Consider the following 14712-nt stretch of genomic DNA (forward strand, 5'->3'; position numbering starts at 1 on the left):
TATGTTATGTTCCTTAAAAATCAAAGAAGTGATTGCCATACATCTTACATACATACTGCCATTACTCGCTAACGAGTATTCGACACGCATCAGAAGATGGTTACGCAGGGCGTTTCCTGTCATGAGCTTTTCTGTGACTGAAAAGCCCGATACGTGATGTTATCTGCCTACCGCACTCCGGACATTCTAAAAATCTCATTGCTTTGTTGCTCTTTACTTTTTGGTTATCGCTGTTAACTGAATTTACAATTCTTCTCCATTGAGTTCTATTGTGAGCTGCTTCTTCTCACTCATTCTGCATGTTAATGCCCTTTAAGTTTTTGTGGAAAATGTCCTTGTACCTTTTCAGTTGTCCACCCGGCCTCCTCTTACCGTCTACAAGCTCACTGTAAAGCAGATATTTTGGTATGCGGTTTTCTTGCATTCTGCATACGTGACCAGCCCATCTTAAGCGGGATTTTGTAACCATGACGTCAATACTCTCGCAGTTATGGTGGGTTCATACAGCCAAATAAAATAAAATAAGAATAAAATAAAATAAGAAATAAGGAATTCTTATTTGTGTGCGTTCATACAGTCAAATAAAATAAAATAAGAAATATATATTTGCTCATGCGCAGTACGATGAGGCTGGATAAAAGTTAACTTTTACGATTGTTTATAGTAATTTTACTATTTATAGTATATTTATCGTTGCCTACTATATTATACATTTTACTTATGTGAAATTATAAAATAAATTAAATCCAAACTGAAAATATTTGTAGGTTAGAATTAAGCGTGCGCAAAGCCGTTTTCACATAAAATAAAACAAGAAGTTAAAAGATAAAGACTTCTTATTTTATTTGTTATTTTATTTGGCTGTATGAACGCATGTACGGTATCCCATATAACCAACTTTCTTATTTTATTTTATTTTATTCTTATTTTATTTTATTTGGCTGTATGAACCCACCATTAGCTTTTTCGAGGACCAATATGTTTGAGACATGATGGAAACACCGGATTCTAAAGAGTTGTCGAAGGTGTCTCTGTTGCAGCTTGTTTAACGCGTTCGTGTGTCGGCGCCGGCGCCGGCGGCGGTACGGCAACGGAACCCAGGTTTCGCTCCCATATAACATGGTAGGGTTATAATTGCTCGGTACACTGCAAATTTCGTTCTTGTACTCAAGTCATGATTGTAGAAAACACTATATTGTAAAAACAAACATTGTAAAAAACATTAAAAACACTAATTTTTAATCAAGGAGCATTGGAAAAATAGATTTGGCCATCTATGGTCATCTTTGGCCGGTTATGTCTCTAATATTTACACTATACAGGGTGTTTCAAAAACATTTGCCATCTGGCGGCATTAAAAACACTAATTTTTAATCAAGGAGCCTTGGAAAAATTGATTTGGTCATCTAATGTTTTTCTTGTCTTGGCCTGGCCGATTAAAAGCCCAAACCAGTTAAAAGATACTTAAATCAAACTAAGTTGGCTCATTACCATATTTGGAAAAGGCATCTTTTTACGAATTATATAGATTACTGTGCCCATTGCTGCCGTCAGAGGCAAGAATTCCAAATATTATACTTTATTATGGCTTTAAGTTCTAGTAGTATCATTTGTGTGAATAATCCTCAATGTCTGTTTTATTTACATTATATAACCAAAAAAACTATTATTAGGTACTTCTATACATATATCTCTTTGAGTATGCTTTTTTTTGATACTGACACTTTACTCTTTGGTTTTGATTTAATGGATGCTTCTAATCTTTTAACATCTTTTACAGCTATCGTATTAGATCTGATTAAAATACAGGTTCGAGGGGAATCATTGTTATTTGAATTATACAGGGTTTTGCAGCAATTTGATTTTATCTTAACTACTTCGTTAATCCTAATCCTTTTACAATCGGATTAAAGTTGTACAGTAAAGATATATTTAGTAATGTAAATAAACATAGTAGTATACTCTATACGTTATAGGCATATCCTATTTTATATTAAGTGGAATTTTTATTCAATGAATCATTTCCTAAATCTAACAGTTTTCGAGATATTTGCATGTTATTTTTTTTCTATTATTAAAATGCTATTTTCTGTGGCTATTAATTAACATATAATGATCGAAAAAGCAGCTTCAAGTTGTCTTGGAAATGACGATCGATGACATTTCCAAAATCCAACATTAAAATCCGACATACCAAAATAATAAATGCAGCACAGTACGCGTTCCAGAAGAATTCAGGCACAAGCTCAGCTTTATAAGACTTAATTGAAAATATAAAAAATGCATAAAAATAGTTGTTACACAATTTGTAATATGCTATAAGGCATTTGATACGAGTAATAATTAATGTTTTAGGTTCGCGACCGTTCTACGCGATCTGGCGCTGCTATAGCGGTTGCTAAGAACAGCCGCCAAACAATAACAGAAATAATTTTCTCTTGTCAAGTCAGAATCTTCAAAAATTATAAAATCTTTTAAAATTTAAACCGCCCTCATTGAAAAAATACCGAAAAGTGTTTAAAGCGTCCATTCTCAAAGTAATTATTGTTATCTTGTGAATTTAATTTAAATTTTACTTACTCAAACCCCTGATAATTGTGAAAAAGTGGCATTAAAAACTAAAAAACTGTGTTGCGAACTGTGAACTGCCAAAAACCATTGTGGATCGTGGCTTAACGTCAGTTTCCAATGTTTCATAGGCATTTCACATTCATGTCCTTATATAAAATAAAGTTCATGTATGCAACACAATGTATTTTATTTATAAAATTAATACAAAATAATAATAAATTTGAATAAACAATATTTGGCTACATAATTCCGGAAAAAGCCGATCCGATCCGAAATTATCAAAAGCTTTGGGTCGCGACCACACAATAGTGTTTACATTGTCCTTATGGGCACTTTCAAATCTAAACTTGTTTCATTTATCTATGGGTAATAGGGATAGTCTATCCAACGACAAAATCTTTGACAGTGATAGATGTGTCTGTCATTTTAATTTTAAAATAGTTTATTTTATTTTATAAAGATATATGTTGGTATTATTGGAACGCATAGCAGAAAATTAATGTATTTAACATTTGAGTGGCATTGTGAAAAAAAATTGTAAAAAACTGAAAAAGTCTAATCGAGTTATTTTATTTGAAAGAAAATTACGGTATTTATTATTACCAAACAAACAAGGGTGTGTTTTAAAGAATATATCACATACCAAAAACATCTAGTATAGAACTATTTCTTTCTTTCAAACTTCAAAAAACTTCTTGCATCTATTATTACATTTATCAATATAACTTATGTACCAATAAAAAAGTAATTATGCACAGGAATAAATCTATTATTTACCTGTCATGCGATGTCGTAATTTTAGCTGTAAAGTCCAGTTTTTAGTACCATAGGTATACGAGATGGTATACAAACATGAACCAAAATGCAAAAGCAATTCGCAAATGTTTATCAAAACGCAGGTTATTTGACATAATTTGACACAAATTATAATTTAAAATTTGGCAACAGTTTGACAAGCTTCAAAAATCTTAAGTCGAGTTCATACGCATCTGAGTCCGTGCATCGTTCATCGTTCCGTAACTCCAATAATACTGAAATATGATCTGTCATTTTTTAAATAAACCAATAAACCTGGTTAAAAACAACAAGAAACGACGCCATGAAGGATTTGTATATCCATAATAATAATTGTAGCTGACTTAAAAAATATTAGAAACTTTTTTTAGGGCAATAAATGGATTGGTATGGACGTGATCTGCTTTTTTTCTCTCAACGCCTGTCAAAATGTTACCTGAGTAATAAAACAGAGTATATATTATTTGAGGTAAATTATATTTTCTGTCATTTTTTGGATGTCGGTCTGTCGACCCAATAGACAGATTATTAGGATCCATATAATATTCAAATAAACTCCGGAAAGTGCACTTTTATATATAACCACTAAACATATTATGTCTTAATATCGTATTATCGCACTTTACCGCCGCCGTATTAAATTAGCAGTCTATTGAATCGATAATGGGGTTTTAATGCACTCCCATTGCCAACCCTCATCTCACAGAACAACCGTTTGTCCGGGGGTGTTTAGTTAATACATATGTTTCTTTTGATTGTGCTCTCACACTACGGAGGGGGATGATGGGGTGATGCTTCGATGAGTAACAGGGGTGGAGAGATAAATTATAAAAAAAATATTAAAATCTATTTTCTATAGTAGTAGTAGTCTTGTAGTAGTAGGGTAGTGGTAGTGCATCACAGCTACTATGTTTGACTGTTTTATTTAGTTTATTTATATGCCCTTGTAGTGGTACCCGGTGGCGTAGAGGTACAGGCTCTCGTCTACCAATCTCAAGGTAGTGGGTTCGACACCCGGCATTTCATCAGCCGACTATTTTTATTAAAATAAAAATAGTTTGGGTACCTAGGTCGACTCAACCTTAAATGAGTATCTACTTGGGATTCACAATCCTGAGGTAATAATAGACGGTTGGAGCGTAGTGCTAGCCACATTACCTACCTTTGTATACCGAACGGCTCTAGCATGGCAAGCTGTACCTTGCTACTCCCAAGGCGTCAAACGCTATATACAGGAGCTATAATTATTATTATATATGAGTATTATAATTATTTTGCATCCTCGCCATAATATTTTCAACTAAACTACTCAAAACAATTATCGCATATTTTCTAAAAAAGATATTAATTTGAAAAACAAGACACTTTGAATTCCCTGACTTAAGATTTTAAATAGTATGGATACTGTGAAGGGAAATTCGATACAATAAACCTATGCGCTGGCCTGTAATTTTTACTCAATTGACTTGCACTACTCATTGTAGTTGCAAAAGTGAAAACAATACATACTTATTAAGTCGATCGGCCAACTATTTGATTGTGAGCGGAGCTCCATAAGGATATACCAGGTGCGTCTCAAAAGTGGATCACCCCTACAACTTTTTTATTTTTTCAGATAAAAAACAAGATTTGGTATGTTATAGTATATAACATAAATTAGGATTGATTGACATATTCAATTGTTTTTGGTCACTTCCTGTTTCACCGGAAATGGCTACAACTTTCGATTTTTAAATGACACCCCCGGTATGTTTTTACATTATTCGATTGAAAATGACACTCTGAATAGAATGACATATCATATGTCAATTTTCGACATTTTCGCATACCGGGTGCGTCTCAGAAGTGGCTCACCCCTATAACTTTTTTATTTTTTCAGTTAAAAAATGAGATTTGGTATATTCGTATATGACATAAATTAGGATCGATTGACGTATTCAATTGTTTTCCGTCACTTCCTGTTTTACCGGAAATGACTACAAATTTTGATTTTTAAATGGCACTCTCGGTATTTTTTTACTTTATTCGATAGAAACTAACACTCTGAATAGAATGAAGTATCATATGTCAACTTTTGACATTTTTACATATGGTTTATTTGAAATTATAACTTGCGGTTTGTAACTAAAATTTGACTCGAAATACCAAGTGTTGTATACTTATCAAATTATTCGTAAAAAAATGCTTTTTCCAAATATGCTAATGAGTCACCCTTGTTCCATTTGAAAAAATTGAGATATTATTAAAAATACTATTTGGGCATCTTATAACGCACAAGACACGAAAATCATTAAACCCTCAATTTTTTTTCACTAGGCTCCTTGATTAAAATTTAGTGTTTTTAACACATCCATGGCACTCTAGATTGAAATTTAAAATACGATTTTTCTTAAGAGAAAATGTCAAAAGTTGACATATATATGATATGTTGTAGTCATTTCCGGTACCATAAGTGACTGTAGTAGAAGTATGCAACTGAATAGTCGGCCGATTAAAAATTGCCTGTCAGCGCATAGCCTAACGCTATGCAATCTAATCAAATATTGGTCCGATCAACTCCATAAGAATGATGAATGTATGATCGAAAAAAAAATTCTTCCCCGTCTAATTCAAAATAATTCCCAGTCTGGGGAATGATAATCGATGTCAAAACTTAATATTAAGTATGGAAAGATTAAAAAAGGATAGAAGGTTTCCCAAAAAGTTTCCAGACACAAATCTATTTCCAAATAATTATTTTTTCTCGAATTTTAAACTATCAATTTAAAAATCATTTTTAACAATAGATATAACAGTTATTTACAGTACAAGTGTGTTTATGAACATGATTACAATAACGAGTGTGAACGATTAGAACGTTTAATCAGAATGATCTATTCAATCATGAACGATTCAATTCATGAACGATTAGATAGTTTTAATCACACGAGTGTTGTAATCATGTTTAAACGCACGTGTCATGTACAACGTTTTATCTACAACCGAAAAATAAGAAAATGCTGTTTCAATTTTCCGTTTATTAGTTTTAATCACACGAGTGTTGTAATCATGTTTAAACGCACGTGTCATGTACAACGTTTTATCTACAACCGAAAAATAAGAAAATGCTGTTTCAATTTTCCGTTTATTAGTCGCCCACCCTTAACACCTTTAACTATGACATTTGTCACATTTTTTTAATTATAATTGTGGGGAATTGTTACCTGCTTCAGACTATAGTTACAAACGTTGTTTATCAAGTAGAGAGTTTTTTCTAAAAAGTCAGTTTGCCCTGCCATGTAAACGCGAGCACTTTTTGCCCAGAAAAATAATTTTAAAAATTACGATGAGCGATTCCGAAAGTCTCCCATGTAGAAGTAGAAGATGTAGAAGAAGTAGATGTAGAAGTTGCCGCAGTTTTGAAGAAGTGTAAAAAATGTGTTATTAATATTTATAATAATTAGTAGTATGAATTTTTATAATATTTTTATAATAATGAATCATTATTATAAAAACTAGTTGTGTTATAGATTCACAACACCACTAGTTGTGTTATGAATCTCATAACTTAACTGGAATACTAAAAACATAGTGATGTAAAAACGTTATAACTAAATGGTTGTAGATAAAAATAATTACAACCTTTTTAAACCCAACTGGCCGTAAGCGTTATTAAAAACTAAAGAAGAGTACGGGCTAAATAAATGACGTCTAGAGCTTGACCTCGCCAAAATTAATATAAATTAATTAAATCGATTGTCATTTCCAATTAAATATCTTTGGTCATTTCCCAGCCGCTTTTGACTCGTTTTTTTTCGATCGTATGGTATTTCATGTTATGTTTTTATAAGCATTTTCATTTTTAATTCAAAAATGTAAGGATTTTTTTTAAATTTAGTTAAATTGGTGTATGTTGTTTAATGTGAATTTTAAGTTACCTAGGTTTTTATAGGCAGTCTTTGCTTGTGTTTATATAAATTTGTGTTCATATTAATTTTCTCATGACTGATTACTTATAAAATTTGATATTATTTTTATTAAATAACTCTAGTTTTTATCGATTTTACTTTTGTAAACCATGCTTTGCTTGCTGATTGACGAACTCCGTAAACTCAAAGATTGGGAAAGTATACCTTTGCGAAATTCCGGTTAGGCATGTTCGGTCTTCCGGTATACCGGTACTAGGACCGGTATTTTTTATATATTCCGGTATCGGTATGGTCATTTACAAGACCGGTATACCGGTTTTGGTACCGGTACCGGAATACCGATTTTGGTACCGGTACCGGATGACCGGTTTAAATCGGTCTCGAAAGACCGGTTTAAATCGGTACAGAAAAATAGATTTATGATAATATGAAAATCAAAAAACCAGTATAAAACGATTTCGGTACCCGTTTTTGTGCAAAACTGATGGTGTTCTCATACTCTAGGTACTGTATGATCGAAAAAAAACTGCATCAGCGATGGCTATAAAATAAAAATCGCTGTCATTTTATATGTAAAATTATATGGGGAATGTAATCGATGTTCATTTCCAAGCCAAATGGATCATTCGGTATAATACGGTCAAGAACAAGCATTATAATTTATTTTAATGTATGGGTGAGGCATTGCTAGTTTAGTTTGGTTTAGTAATCTAGTTTTCTTTTTTTAGTACATCTAAAATTCAAGTAAAGCATCTTACTAATGGATCACTCATGTATATTATATCAATTAAAATGTCCGTAAAACTCAGGCCGATATTCAATAGCTTCTACTATATTATTTAAAATATGTAAAATAGCATCTTATTTCCGCTCCAATATAACTCTGTATCTCCAAGAACAGCAATCTCAAGTACTTTTCCCATTTTTCATAAGGAAAGAGAATGTTGGAATGAAGAAATCAAGAATATCCTGGAAACATAAACCATGAGAATCTTAAGTTCAAGTTCAAGCTCAGTTTATTACATTATTATATTTACCTCGGTATTTACTTAACGTTACAGACACGAGAACTTCTATTTACATTATTTAATACGGTATCATCAGGTATCTCACTGGCACAACAACCAAAACTGTTATTTTGGTCCATCCCGTCTTCTGGTCCAGCCGGTATACCGGTTCAGTATCGGTCCCACCGACTTAATTGTTGGAACTGGTATACCGGTTGTAGGACCGGTAGTTCGTGATACCGAATACCGGTACTGAAATCTTAAGACCGAACATCCCTAATCCCGTTTCCTTAAAGGTGTAGTACCGAAACCCTACTGTTAACACACGGATAGCCTTGTGTTGCAGCCCAAACACTTTGACCGTCTAACTTACATGTCCCCATCCCCATATAAAGATTGCATGTCATTCGAGAATGGAATAGTGCGTGATATGCTGTTCTGAGTGTATCAAATGATACACAACCCGCTAGTTTTGTAGTGCAAAAAGTGCTCCAGCAATAGTCGCCGACACAGCCAATTCGGATAGAGTTCCATCGCAAAGCAACGGTATCCGGCAACGGTTTTCTTAAACGGTATACTCTGTATATTATTTTTGACTTTATTTACGATGAGCTTTTTTAAATATTATATTTATACTCTATACTTATTTTTATAAACAAGGTAAAATATACATTATTTAACTTTTTAACGTGTAGAATGTAGAATGTTTAGAAGGGGAGTTAATCAACGCGACCTTACAGGTCTGTTGTGTATTCCCCTTTCTTGAGTTATAACGAGTTATAACCCATCATACAGTCTCAGAGCTTTAACAAAAGCCAGTATCTAAGACGGCTCCACAGAGGCCAGCTCTCCATACTCGACATCAGCCGTACCAAAATTTATGGCGCACTCAGTGATAAGGTGTTCTGGTGTTTCCCCATTTTCCCCACAGAATCTGCATTCGCCGTTGTTTCTCAACTTCAGCCTACTGAGGTGTTCGTAGGAGACAGTGTCCTGTTAGAAACCTCCTGAAAATCCAAAGATTGTTTTTACTTAATTCAATGAAAATCTTTGATTTTTCTCGGTCGTAAGTTTTAAGAAACGTTTCGCGTGTCTTCGACCGTTGGAGGACTCCCATTCCAGGTTATTTCCAGGTTCCTCAGTTCGGTTTTGAAAACAGAACGGTTCTGGTCCAGTTAGTGGAGTGTTCGCTCCTTTTCTAGCTAGATCATTTGCTTTTTCCTTGCTTCTCTTGGTGAGCGAGCGCGGGCACACATATTAGAAGGACTTTATTTTCTTTGCCTAATTTGTTCAGCTTTTCTAGACAGTCTTTGACCAATGAATTGATGGTTACTGAGATGATCGCGTTTAGTGCTGCTGTTTTCTATAGTTCCTATCTAAGATAAATTGTACGCATCTTTCGATAGCGTAGATTTCTGCCTGAAGGATGCTGGGGTTGATTCGGAGTATTTAGTTTTCGGCCCATATACTTCTATCCCTGTCCCTGCTTTGGTTTTGGAAGCATCAGTATACCATCACTTTATGGTATGGTCTTTTACATGCTGAGCAAACGTTTCTCCCTTCCAATCCTTTTTATTACTCAATACTACAGTGAGGTGTTTCTCAAAGTTGTAAATTCTTGGTATGTCATCCACTGGGACTTGGAGACGTGGTATTTTCTTTTTCAGGGTGTTCCAAGTCCCTGACCTGAAAATTCTCCCAGTACTGTTTCCGTCAATGACCTTACTAGTCATTGTCATTGGCATAAATACCGACGACAATGTGCAATGGTGTTAGGTCTAGGATGACCTCCATTGCTGCTGTTGGGCATGTTCTCATGGCACCTGTGACGTAGATGTTTCGTTGTATTTATCAGATTCTTTGTTGTATTTATCAAAACTATGGTATTCACTTTTATTGATAAATATAACGAAGAAGAAATATTTTTTAAAAAGTGGATTAATAGCAATTACAACGGGTACATTTTTTTAATGAATATCTACAATCTAATTATCTTTTTTTTTCGGAGTGGGTGTGGCTTTTTGGTCTGACTTTTGTCTTTTTGAGCCTGAGAAGGATAACTGATTCCCGAAGCATGTTGCCCCATTTAAAAAAAAAATGAAATAAACATTTCAAAAGAATGTGAGGTTTTGAGTCCCCTACCCCTTGTTAGAGGTTTTGCGATAGATGGATACATTATTTTTAATAAACGAGTTCTCTTTAAGCCGCTGTACTACCGTTAGTTAACGACATATTAATGCTTGAGCGTATATGATTACACCTTAGAGGGTTACACTTAACTAATATTTAGGCAGATGTGCCGTAGCCGAGCAGTGCTCTTTTCGAGTGGCCCTTTTTTCTCCGCTGTGCAGTGATATACCCCATCGGCCCGCCCTAAAAATTAGTTACACAATGACAACCGCAGCGCGTGACCCCCTCCGAATTCAATCTAATAGGTAAATAAAAAACACTCAGCGGAAAGCACTTGCAATTTGTCATCTAATCCTCTCTCTTCACGCTACGGTGTTTGACAAGTAATTTAATCGAGCTTTGCGCACTTCAGTCTCTTACAGTAAAAAAGAATATCCAGTGGCGTGGGTAGAGTAATGTTAATAAACCTATAAAAGTTCATTACATGCATAAATTAAAATGGATTTGGGAAAAAAAAATTGTGAAATAAAACTGTTATATTGGACTTTCTCATTACCCTTATCAACTAATTTAAACAATATTTCAGATAATTATATCACTCTCTGCTAAGCTGCCAAACTGCTAAACTGCAGGCAAAACTGTTATTTTTAACAGTTGAATTCAGGAGTCGAGACAGGGGGACGGGGACACAAAGCTTGATTTATTCAGTTATTTTCGGTCACTTCCGGTTTCATCGGAAATTACTACAACTTACTACAACTTTTGATTTTTAAATGACACCCACGGTTTTTTTTTATTTTATTCGGTAGAAAATTACAAATATGACATTCTCATTCTATTCAGAGGAATAGAATGAGAATGTCATATCATATGTCAATTTTTGGCATTTTCGCATACGGTTTATTTGAAATTGTAACATGCGGTTTATAACGACAATTTGACTCGAAATACCAAGCGTGTGGTACCAAATTATTCGTAAAAATGCTTTTTTCAAATATGCTAATGAGCCACCCTCATTCCATTGGAGAAAATTGAGATATGATTAAAAATACGATTTCAGCTGCAATTTTTGTGGTCCATCTGTTGTCCGTCCTTCTTGTCAGGTGTCCTGCCCATTTCCACTTGAAATGTTTGATTCTGTGGATGACATACATCTATTAGCCACAATCTTTGCCACAATGTATACCTAGCTTATTAGAATCAAGTTTACATACAAATTTAGCTACTAACTCACGAATGTACTTGTGTCCAACATTTCTTTCACGATGACTTTCGTTGAATGTGGCCGCCGTTCTTGCAAAGCAGCGATTTTCAGCTCCGTAAATGAAAATCATTTCTACGCGTTCAGCAATAGTGTAAACCATTTTAATTTTGTAACCAACGCAATTTAAAGAAAGTATTGTTATTCCTATATTCAAAGATGGAAATAAAATGGAAATGAGTAATTAACGCCCTATCTCATTACTAAATGGTCTGTCTAAAATTTTTGAAAAAAGCATTAACAAGAGACTGACATCTTTTTTAAACGAATATAAAATTATATCAAATTGTCAGTTTGGTTTTCAAAAGGGAATTAGCACTGAACAACCACTTCAGATTCTAATAGAAAACATACTGAGTAATTTTAATAGTAACAAAAAAACCATTGGTATTTTCCTTGATTTACAAAAAGCATTTAATACTGTGAATCACAGCAGATTACTGGAAAAACTTAACAATATAGGTATTAGAGGTAAAATTTGTTCACTATTTAAAAGTTATTTGACAGAAAGATATCAACAGGTACACATAAACGGGATACTCAGCAACACCAAAATTATAAAAACTGGGATAACTATACTGGGACCTACCCTATTTCTTATATTTATCAATGATTTATTAAACTATAATGAATGTAAAATTATTTCTTATGCGGATGATACGATTTTGCTTTGTGAAGATTTTTCATGGGAAAGGACGTGGAACAAAGCTCAAGCCTCACTGCAAGACGTGAAAGAATGGCTGGATGCTAATAGACTGAGTTTAAATGTCTCAAAAACTAAATATATGGCTTTCTCACCGACTGTTGCAGGGCAAAGTAGACAATTGGGTCCCATGTATATTAAAGGTTTTAATGACGGAGTAATCCAAACTAATGTTGTGAAATACCTGGGTGTATTCATCGATCACTGCTTAAAATGGACTTTCCATATAGATTATCTGGCTAAAAGAATCAGAAAGCTTATATACAGATTTTATCAATTGCGCAATGTACTAGCTCAAAAACTACTTCTTATCGTTTATAGCAGCTTAGCCGAATCAATTCTTAGTTACGGCATATCTGTTTGGAGTTCGGCGTATGAAACCACACTAAAAAAGTTACAAGTTTGTCAGAATTTTATCATACGCGTCATATTCAAGATTAAAAATAGAGTAAGTGTAAGAGATATCTATACAACAAATTGTATCCTGAATGTAAGAGGTCTATATATTAAATCTATATTAATATTAATACATTCGAAGAACAATCTGTATCATGCGCACCACTCACACAATACCAGAAGTCAAGCTGCACAGATGACTCCTATAGATCGTGTTAGTAAATCAGTCTGCCAAAAAAGTATATCTTATAATGGAATAAAATTATATAACAGTTTACCTTCGTTATACAGGAGATATTCTAGCCGTATTTTCAAAATGAACATAAATCTTATATAGTTGTCAATTATGTGATAATGCACTCCATGCTGGTCTAGGACAAACCATTATGATCAACCTTTAGAATTATAGCTTGTATACTTTTATTACATATTTATAATGTTTTTTTTTTTTTGAAAAATGATGAAAAATGATGAACCGCATGTTATAATTTCAAATAAACCATATGCGCCAATAAGCATATGATATGTCATTATATTCAGCAAAAAAAAATATGCGCCAAAGTTAACATATGATATGTCATTCTATTCAGAGTGTTATTTTCTATCGAATAAAGTAAAAAAATAACGAGGGTGCCATTTAAAAATTAAAAGTTGTAGTAATTTCCGGTGAAACAAGAAGTGACCGAAAACAATTGAATACGTCAGTCAATCCTAATTTATGTCATATACTAATATACCAAATCTCGTTTTTTTTAACTAAAAAAGTAAAAAAGTTATAGGGGTGAGCCACTTTTGAGACGCACCCGTATTAAGATATAAAATCTAACAATAATAAAAAAAAATATTTTTTTAATTCTTTTGAATATATTTATAATATTATATATTAATAATTAAGAAATTTAATAGTGTTTTAGACAATTATATGAGATCGGATATCTCGGGAGTAGAATGTAGAACGTAAAATTAGTGGAAGTGGGGGACAATCACCGCGAACTCGAAGATCCATTGTGTCCCACTTTCTTGAGTTACAACTCATCATACATGGTTATCTTCCTGTTGTAGGAGGGGCAGAGCATTTCCCATCCTCCTCTGACAACAGATGTTCATCCTCCGAGAAGTGGACATCTACCTCATACTAGGGTATACACCCTTTCACAGTTGGGGCTTATCCCTCCGTGTCCTTAACAGTGGAGGAGCTTGTCTCTGGCTGAGATACCCTTAAGGTGGAGGCTGAATGATCTGTCTCTATTTTCTTCACATCTTTAACTTGGTTTCTCCTTACACCTGATACCGGTGTTGTCCCGGATCTATAATAGAAGATCTCTTTCTCTATAGCCTTCCTGGATTTGAGGTCAATTCCTATTGTGAGGACCTTACCATGGCTCTCCTTCCTCGAATTGATGACTCGACATATGATGTCCTCATATTGGAGTTCTAGTATAAAGCTAGTAATACACCGCAAAGGTTAGTCGGTCCACTTCTACAGAGGCCCGCATGTAGAAGTAAGGAAGACGAGAATACAATGGGTTGCCCTCTGGTGGCCCAAGGTTAAGACCAGTAGAGACTAGTTTTCTATCTAGCCACGCATTCCTTTGACCTGGTCCCGCCATCGTAGGATATAGGTTTTTGGCAAGATTTTCTACTCCGGGCAGTTAAGCCAAGACTCCCCCCTCCTCCGCCCGTGATACATGAGACAAACAGTAGATTCCCTGGCAACGACACTATAGCCAGGGACAAGACAGTGAGATGCCAAATGGTATTTCCCTAGCACCCTGACTAGAAGCTTCCCTGCCAAGAACAAAGTCTTGCATCTCCTAGAGGAAGATCTCGTGAGTAAGAGTCGATTTAGATATTCGCAAATTCGGTAGGCCATTGACAATCCTATGGCCGAGGACTGGGGTTAAAATTCCGCGTAAACAGAATATACCCCGTCCAAATTAA

This window comes from Sitophilus oryzae, unplaced genomic scaffold (assembly GCF_002938485.1).
Source record: "Sitophilus oryzae breed Bouriz unplaced genomic scaffold, Soryzae_2.0 scaffold_111_pilon_pilon, whole genome shotgun sequence".
NCBI lineage: Eukaryota > Metazoa > Arthropoda > Insecta > Coleoptera > Curculionidae > Sitophilus > Sitophilus oryzae.